Source organism: Oncorhynchus nerka, unplaced genomic scaffold, assembly GCF_034236695.1.
Source record: "Oncorhynchus nerka isolate Pitt River unplaced genomic scaffold, Oner_Uvic_2.0 unplaced_scaffold_1441, whole genome shotgun sequence".
Taxonomy (NCBI): Eukaryota; Metazoa; Chordata; class Actinopteri; order Salmoniformes; family Salmonidae; genus Oncorhynchus; species Oncorhynchus nerka.
In genome coordinates, this window is record NW_027039873.1 from 99,747 (window position 1) to 108,439 (window position 8,693).

General features: G+C 41.5%; 5 non-coding genes across 5 annotated transcripts; all 5 read left to right on the plus strand.

Moving 5' to 3' along the window:
- The first annotated feature begins 2,252 nt into the window (after positions 1-2,252).
- On the plus strand, positions 2,253-2,325 carry trnar-ucu (transfer RNA arginine (anticodon UCU)). Its single transcript has one exon. It is a non-coding gene; the product is annotated as a tRNA-Arg (tRNA).
- A 2,391-nt stretch (positions 2,326-4,716) lies between these two features.
- Positions 4,717-4,789, plus strand: trnar-ucu (transfer RNA arginine (anticodon UCU)). Its single transcript has one exon. It is a non-coding gene; the product is annotated as a tRNA-Arg (tRNA).
- Positions 4,790-5,725: 936 nt separating this feature from the next.
- On the plus strand, positions 5,726-5,798 carry trnar-ucu (transfer RNA arginine (anticodon UCU)). Its single transcript has one exon. It is a non-coding gene; the product is annotated as a tRNA-Arg (tRNA).
- Positions 5,799-6,732: 934 nt separating this feature from the next.
- On the plus strand, positions 6,733-6,805 carry trnar-ucu (transfer RNA arginine (anticodon UCU)). Its single transcript has one exon. It is a non-coding gene; the product is annotated as a tRNA-Arg (tRNA).
- Positions 6,806-8,414: 1,609 nt separating this feature from the next.
- trnar-ucu (transfer RNA arginine (anticodon UCU)) lies at positions 8,415-8,487 on the plus strand. Its single transcript has one exon. It is a non-coding gene; the product is annotated as a tRNA-Arg (tRNA).
- Positions 8,488-8,693: the final 206 nt, after the last annotated feature.

Below are 8,693 nucleotides of genomic sequence, written 5' to 3' on the forward strand. Positions count from 1 at the left end.
GAAGCGGAAGCGTGATGTCTACTTTAACCACGTGTACGATCGGTCAAAACCACTCTCTGCTATCCAGTTCTTTTAAAGCAAGTGCCCCAGTGGCCTAATGGATAAGGCCTTCTAAGCCAGGGATTGTGGGTTCGAGTCCCATCTGGGGTGGATGAATTCAAATTCCTGTGGATGAAGAGAGAGCCGCATATATCACAGAGTTTGATGGGTTGAAGCTTTCCGATTCAATTTTTAGAAATGAAGATTTAACAGGGCTAAAAAGGAGAATTTCATGGGCATGTCTCTGTGCCCTCCGAAATGCATTTTTTTTTTACAACTGCTTCTATCAGTTCGTATAGGTCATGCTGATCACACATTTCCACAGTGACTTAAGACACTGACCGCCTAATCCATTTATTGTGAGTTCAGGTATTGTATTGGGGTAACTGAAAGTGGAGGGATGAAGTGGAAGAGTGCAGGGCAGTTAACCAAGTGATTTAGGGATCGAAAGCATCCTCTGCTATCCAGTTTGCTTTTAGCAATGAAGTGCAAACAGAAGAGAAGAGCTGGGCACATAACAAACAGGTTGATGGATCGAAGCTATCCAATTCTACTTTTAGAAATGAAGTGTAAACAGGGATTTTTTTTTTAAATTGGAGAATTTCATGTGCATGTCTCTGTGCCCTCCGTGATTATTTTTGACTTCTTCTGTCAGTTTGTACAGGTCATGCTGATTACAGAAGCGAAGCGGAAGCGTGATGTCTACTTTAACCACGTGTACGATCGGTCAAAACCACTCTCTGCTATCCAGTTCTTTTAAAGCAAGTGCCCCAGTGGCCTAATGGATAAGGCCTTCTAAGCCAGGGATTGTGGGTTCGAGTCCCATCTGGGGTGGATGAATTCAAATTCCTGTGGATGAAGAGAGAGCCGCATATATCACAGAGTTTGATGGGTTGAAGCTTTCCGATTCAATTTTTAGAAATGAAGATTTAACAGGGCTAAAAAAGGAGAATTTCATGGGCATGTCTCTGTGCCCTCCGAAATGCATTTTTTTTTTACAACTGCTTCTATCAGTTCGTATAGGTCATGCTGATCACACATTTCCACAGTGACTTAAGACACTGACCGCCTAATCCATTTATTGTGAGTTCAGGTATTGTATTGGGGTAACTGAAAGTGGAGGGATGAAGTGGAAGAGTGCAGGGCAGTTAACCAAGTGATTTAGGGATCGAAAGCATCCTCTGCTATCCAGTTTGCTTTTAGCAATGAAGTGCAAACAGAAGAGAAGAGCTGGGCACATAACAAACAGGTTGATGGATCGAAGCTATCCAATTCTACTTTTAGAAATGAAGTGTAAACAGGGATTTTTTTTTTAAATTGGAGAATTTCATGTGCATGTCTCTGTGCCCTCCGTGATTATTTTTTGACTTCTTCTGTCAGTTTGTACAGGTCATGCTGATTACAGAAGCGAGCGGAAGCGTGATGTCTACTTTAACCACGTGTACGATCGGTCAAAACCACTCTCTGCTATCCAGTTCTTTTAAAGCAAGTGCCCCAGTGGCCTAATGGATAAGGCCTTCTAAGCCAGGGATTGTGGGTTCGAGTCCCATCTGGGGTGGATGAATTCAAATTCCTGTGGATGAAGAGAGAGCCGCATATATCACAGAGTTTGATGGGTTGAAGCTTTCCGATTCAATTTTTAGAAATGAAGATTTAACAGGGCTAAAAAGGAGAATTTCATGGGCATGTCTCTGTGCCCTCCGAAATGCATTTTTTTTTACAACTGCTTCTATCAGTTCGTATAGGTCATGCTGATCACACATTTCCACAGTGACTTAAGACACTGACCGCCTAATCCATTTATTGTGAGTTCAGGTATTGTATTGGGGTAACTGAAAGTGGAGGGATGAAGTGGAAGAGTGCAGGGCAGTTAACCAAGTGATTTAGGGATCGAAAGCATCCTCTGCTATCCAGTTTGCTTTTAGCAATGAAGTGCAAACAGAAGAGAAGAGCTGGGCACATAACAAACAGGTTGATGGATCGAAGCTATCCAATTCTACTTTTAGAAATGAAGTGTAAACAGGGATTTTTTTTTTAAATTGGAGAATTTCATGTGCATGTCTCTGTGCCCTCCGTGATTATTTTTGACTGCTTCTGTCAGTTTGTACAGGTCATGCTGATTACAGAAGCGAAGCGGAAGCGTGATGTCTACTTTAACCACGTGTACAATCGGTCAAAACCACTCTCTGCTATCCAGTTCTTTTAAAGCAAGTGCCCCAGTGGCCTAATGGATAAGGCACTGGCCTTCTAAGCCAGGGATTGTGGGTTCGAGTCCCATCTGGGGTGGATGAATTCAAATTCCTGTGGATGAAGAGAGAGCCGCATATATCACAGAGTTTGATATGTTGAAGCTTTCCGATTCAATTTTTAGAAATGAAGATTTAACAGGGCTAAAAAAGGAGAATTTCATGGGCATGTCTCTGTGCCCTCCGAAATGCATTTTTTTTTACAACTGCTTCTATCAGTTCGTATAGGTCATGCTGATCACACATTTCCACAGTGACATAAGACACTGACCGCCTAATCCATTTATTGTGAGTACAGGTATTGTATTGGGGTACCTGAAAGTGGAGGGATGAAGTGGAAGAGTGCAGGGCAGTTAACCAAGTGATTTAGGGATCGAAACCATCCTCTGCTATCCAGTTTGCTTTTAGCAATGAAGTGGAAACAGAAGAGAAGAGCTGGGCACATAACAAACAGGTTGATGGATCGAAGCTATCCAATTCTACTTTTAGAAATGAAGTGTAAACAGGGATTCTTTTTTTAAATTGGAGAATTTCATGTGCATGTCTCTGTGCCCTCCTTGATTCTTTTTTTATTACTGCTTCTATCAATCCATATAGGTCATGCTGATCACAGAGTGCCACAGTGGCTTAAGACACTGATCTCCTAATCCATCTATTGTGAATTCAAGTATTGTTTTGGGGTACCTGAAAGTGGAGTGATTTAGTGGAAGTGTGCCTGGCAGTTAACCCAGTGATTTATGGATCGAAACCATCCTCTGCTATTCAGTTTGCTTTTTGCAATGAAGTGCAAACAGAAATATTAAACCATAATTTCATGGGCATGTCTCAGTGCCCTCCGTGATTATTTTTTGACTGCTTCTGTCAGTTTGTACAGGTCATGCTGATTACAGAAGCGAAGAGGAAGCGTGATGTCTACTTTAACCACGTGTAGAATCGGTCAAAAACACTCTCTGCTATTCAGTTCTTTTAAAGCAAGTCCCCCAGTGGCCTCATGGATAAGGCACTGGCCTTCTAAGCCAGGGATTGTGGGTTCGAGTCCCATCTTGGGTGAATCAATGCAAATTCCTATCGAGGAAGAGAGATCAGCACATAACAAAGAGTTTGATGGATTGAAGCTTTCCGATTCAAATTTTAAAAATGAAGATTTAACAGGGATAAAAAGGAGAATTTCATGGGCATGTCTCTGTGCCCTCCGAAATGCTTCGTTTTTTTACAACTGCTTCTATCAGTTCGTATAGGTCATGCTGATCACACATTTCCACAGTGACTTAAGACACTGACCGCCTAATCCATTTATTGTGAGTACAGGTATTGTATTGGGGTAACTGAAAGTGGAGGGATGAAGTGGAAGAGTGCAGGGCAGTTAACCAAGTGATTTAGGGATCGAAAGCATCCTCTGCTATCCAGTTTGCTTTTAGCAATGAAGTGGAAACAGAAGAGAAGAGCTGGGCACATAACAAACAGGTTGATGGATCGAAGCTATCCAATTCTACTTTTAGAAATGAAGTGTAAACAGGGATTTTTTTTTTAAATTGGAGAATTTCATGTGCATGTCTCTGTGCCCTCCGTGATTATTTTTGACTGCTTCTGTCAGTTTGTACAGGTCATGCTGATTACAGAAGCGAAGCGGAAGCGTGATGTCTACTTTAACCACGTGTACGATCGGTCAAAACCACTCTCTGCTATCCAGTTCTTTTAAAGCAAGTGCCCCAGTGGCCTAATGGATAAGGCCTTCTAAGCCAGGGATTGTGGGTTCGAGTCCCATCTGGGGTGGATGAATTCAAATTCCTGTGGATGAAGAGAGAGCCGCATATATCACAGAGTTTGATGGGTTGAAGCTTTCAGATTCAATTTTTAGAAATGAAGATTTAACAGGGCTAAAAAAGGAGAATTTCATGGGCATGTCTCTGTGCCCTCCGAAATGCATTTTTTTTTTACAACTGCTTCTATCAGTTCGTATAGGTCATGCTGATCACACATTTCCACAGTGACTTAAGACACTGACCGCCTAATCCATTTATTGTGAGTTCAGGTATTGTATTGGGGTAACTGAAAGTGGAGGGATGAAGTGGAAGAGTGCAGGGCAGTTAACCAAGTGATTTAGGGATCGAAAGCATCCTCTGCTATCCAGTTTGCTTTTAGCAATGAAGTGCAAACAGAAGAGAAGAGCTGGGCACATAACAAACAGGTTGATGGATCGAAGCTATCCAATTCTACTTTTAGAAATGAAGTGTAAACAGGGATTTTTTTTTTAAATTGGAGAATTTCATGTGCATGTCTCTGTGCCCTCCGTGATTATTTTTTGACTTCTTCTGTCAGTTTGTACAGGTCATGCTGATTACAGAAGCGAAGCGGAAGCGTGATGTCTACTTTAACCACGTGTACGATCGGTCAAAACCACTCTCTGCTATCCAGTTCTTTTAAAGCAAGTGCCCCAGTGGCCTAATGGATAAGGCACTGGCCTTCTAAGCCAGGGATTGTGGGTTCGAGTCCCATCTGGGGTGGATGAATTCAAATTCCTGTGGATGAAGAGAGAGCTGCATATATCACAGAGTTTGATGGGTTGAAGCTTTCCGATTCAATTTTTAGAAATGAAGATTTAACAGGGCTAAAAAAGGAGAATTTCATGGGCATGTCTCTGTGCCCTCCGAAATGCATTTTTTTTTACAACTGCTTCTATCAGTTCGTATAGGTCATGCTGATCACACATTTCCACAGTGACTTAAGACACTGACCGCCTAATCCATTTATTGTGAGTACAGGTATTGTATTGGGGTACCTGAAAGTGGAGGGATGAAGTGGAAGAGTGCAGGGCAGTTAACCAAGTGATTTAGGGATCGAAAGCATCCTCTGCTATCCAGTTTGCTTTTAGCAATGAAGTGGAAACAGAAGAGAAGAGCTGGGCACATAACAAACAGGTTGATGGATCGAAGCTATCCAATTCTACTTTTAGAAATGAAGTGTAAACAGGGATTTTTTTTTAAATTGGAGAATTTCATGTGCATGTCTCTGTGCCCTCCGTGATTCTTTTTTTATTACTGCTTCTATCAATCCATATAGGTCATGCTGATCACAGAGTGCCACAGTGGCTTAAGACACTGATCTCCTAATCCATGTATTGTGAATTCAAGTATTGTTTTGGGGTACCTGAAAGTGGAGTGATGTAGTGGAAGTGTGCCTGGCAGTTAACCCAGTGATTTACGGATCGAAACCATCCTCTGCTATTCAGTTTGCTTTTTGCAATGAAGTGCAAACAGAAATATTAAACCATAATTTCATGGGCATGTCTCAGTGCCCTCCGTGATTATTTTTTGACTGCTTCTGTCAGTTTGTACAGGTCATGCTGATTACAGAAGCGAAGCGGAAGCGTGATGTCTACTTTAACCACGTGTAGAATCGGTCGAAAACACTCTCTGCTATTCAGTTCTTTTAAAGCAAGTGCCCCAGTGGCCTAATGGATAAGGCACTGGCCTTCTAAGCCAGGGATTGTGGGTTCAAGTCCCATCTGGGGTGAATGAATGCAAATTCCTATCGAGGAAGAGAGATCAGCACATAACAAAGAGTTTGATGGATTGAAGCTTTCTGATTCAAATTTTAAAAATGAAGATTTAACAGGGATAAAAAGGAGAATTTCATGGGCATGTCTCTGTGCCCTCCGAAATGCTTCGTTTTTTTACAACTGCTTCTATCAGTTCGTATAGGTCATGCTGATCACACATTTCCACAGTGACCTAAGACACTGACCGCCTAATCCATTTATTGTGAGTACAGGTATTGTATTGGGGTAACTGAAAGTGGAGGGATGAAGTGGAAGAGTGCAGGGCAGTTAACCAAGTGATTTAGGGATCGAAAGCATCCTCTGCTATCCAGTTTGCTTTTAGCAATGAAGTGCAAACAGAAGAGAAGAGCTGGGCACATAACAAACAGGTTGATGGATCGAAGCTATCCAATTCTACTTTTAGAAATGAAGTGTAAACAGGGATTTTTTTTTTAAATTGGAGAATTTCATGTGCATGTCTCTGTGCCCTCCGTGATTCTTTTTTATTACTGCTTCTATCAATCCATATAGGTCATGCTGATCACAGAGTGCCACAGTGGCTTAAGACACTGATCTCTAATCCATGTATTGTGAATTCAAGTATTGTTTTGGGGTACCTGAAAGTGGAGTGATGTAGTGGAAGTGTGCCTGGCAGTTAACCCAGTGATTTACGGATCGAAACCATCCTCTGCTATTCAGTTTGCTTTTTGCAATGAAGTGCAAACAGAAATATTAAACCATAATTTCATGGGCATGTCTCAGTGCCCTCCGTGATTATTTTTTGACTGCTTCTGTCAGTTTGTACAGGTCATGCTGATTACAGAAGCGAGCGGAAGCGTGATGTCTACTTTAACCACGTGTAGAATCGGTCGAAAACACTCTCTGCTATTCAGTTCTTTTAAAGCAAGTGCCCCAGTGGCCTAATGGATAAGGCACTGGCCTTCTAAGCCAGGGATTGTGGGTTCAAGTCCCATCTGGGGTGAATGAATGCAAATTCCTATCGAGGAAGAGAGATCAGCACATAACAAAGAGTTTGATGGATTGAAGCTTTCGATTCAAATTTTAAAAATGAAGATTTAACAGGGATAAAAGGAGAATTTCATGGGCATGTCTCTGTGCCCTCCGAAATGCTTCGTTTTTACAACTGCTTCTATCAGTTCGTATAGGTCATGCTGATCACACATTTCCACAGTGACTTAACCTCTTCCCTCTACTCGGGACGCTTGCGTCCCAACTAGAGCTCTGGAAATGCAAATGCGCTACGCTAAATGCTAATAGTATTAGTTAAAACTCAAAAGTTAATTAAAATACACATGCAGGGTATCGAATTAAAGCTACACTCGTTGTGAATCCAGGCAACAAGTCAGATTTTTAAAATGCTTTTCGGCGAAAGCATGAGAAGCTATTATCTGATAGCATGCACCAATACACTACAACACAAAAGCACAGCAGGGGACATAAGCAAAATAATTAGCATTTCGGCGTTACACAAACCGCACAATAAAATAGAAAACAGTCATCACCTTTCACCATCTTCTTTGTTGGCACTCCTAGATGTCCCATAAACACTATTGGGTCTTTATTTCGATTAAATCGGGCCATATAAAGCCAAGATATCGTTATATGTAGACTGTGTGATAAACGAAAAAAACAACGATTTCACAACGTAACGTCATTTTTAAAATTCAAAAAGTAGGCGATAAACTTTCACAAAACACTTCGAAATACGTTTGTAATGCTACTTTAGGTATTAGTAAACGTTAATAAGCGATAAAAATCATCAGGAGGCGATGTAAAAATCATTAGCTGTCGTCTTGGAAAAAATTTCACGAGAGAGCTCTTCCAAATGATCTGGGCGGAGACTGGAGGTAAGTGGTTCCCCTGATTCGGTTCAACCAAGAATCAAAGATGATTCAATTCACAAGACTCTAGACAACATGGGGATGCGTTGGGAGTTGAAACCTCGGTCTTATGTAATTCGGTTCACTGTGAACAATTGCTGGAAGTGGCGCAAGGATATTTATTTCCATTTTCTGTGATCAGGTTTTCCTGCGCTTTCCGATGTAACGCACGTTATGTTATAGCCACAGTCGTGATTTAACCAGTTTTTTAAACGTCCGAGTGTTTTCTATCCACACATTCTAACCATATGAACGTACTATATTCCTGGCATGAGTAGCAGGGCGCTGAAATGTTGCGCGATTTTTTACAAAATGTTCAAAAAAGTAGAGGGTAGGAGCAACAGGACACTGACCGCCTAATCCATTTATTGTGAGTACAGGTATTGTATTGAGGTACCTGAAAGTGGAGTGATGTAGTGGAAGTGTGCCTGGCAGTTAACCCAGTGATTTATGGATCGAAACCATCCTCTGCTATTCAGTTTGCTTTTTGCAATGAAGTGCAAACAGAAATATTAAACCATCATTTCATGGGCATGTCTCAGTGCCCTCCGTGATTATTTTTTGACTGCTTCTGTCAGTTTGTACAGGTCATGCTGATTACAGAAGCGAAGCGGAAGCGTGATGTCTACTTTAACCACGTGTACGATCGGTCGAAACAACTCTCTGCTATCCAGTTCTTTTACAGCAAGTGCCCCAGTGGCCTAATGGATAAGGCACTGGCCTTCTAAGCCAGGGATTGTGGGTTCGAGTCCCATCTGGGGTAGATGAATGCAAATTCCTATCGAGGAAGAGAGATCAGCACATAACAAAGAGTTTGATGGATTGAAGCTTTCTGATTCTACTTTTAGAAATGAAGTGTAAACAGGGATTCTTTTTTTAAATTGGAGAATTTCATGTGCATGTCTCTGTGCCCTCCTTGATTCTTCTTTTATTACGGCTTCTATCAATCCATATAGGTCATGCTGATCA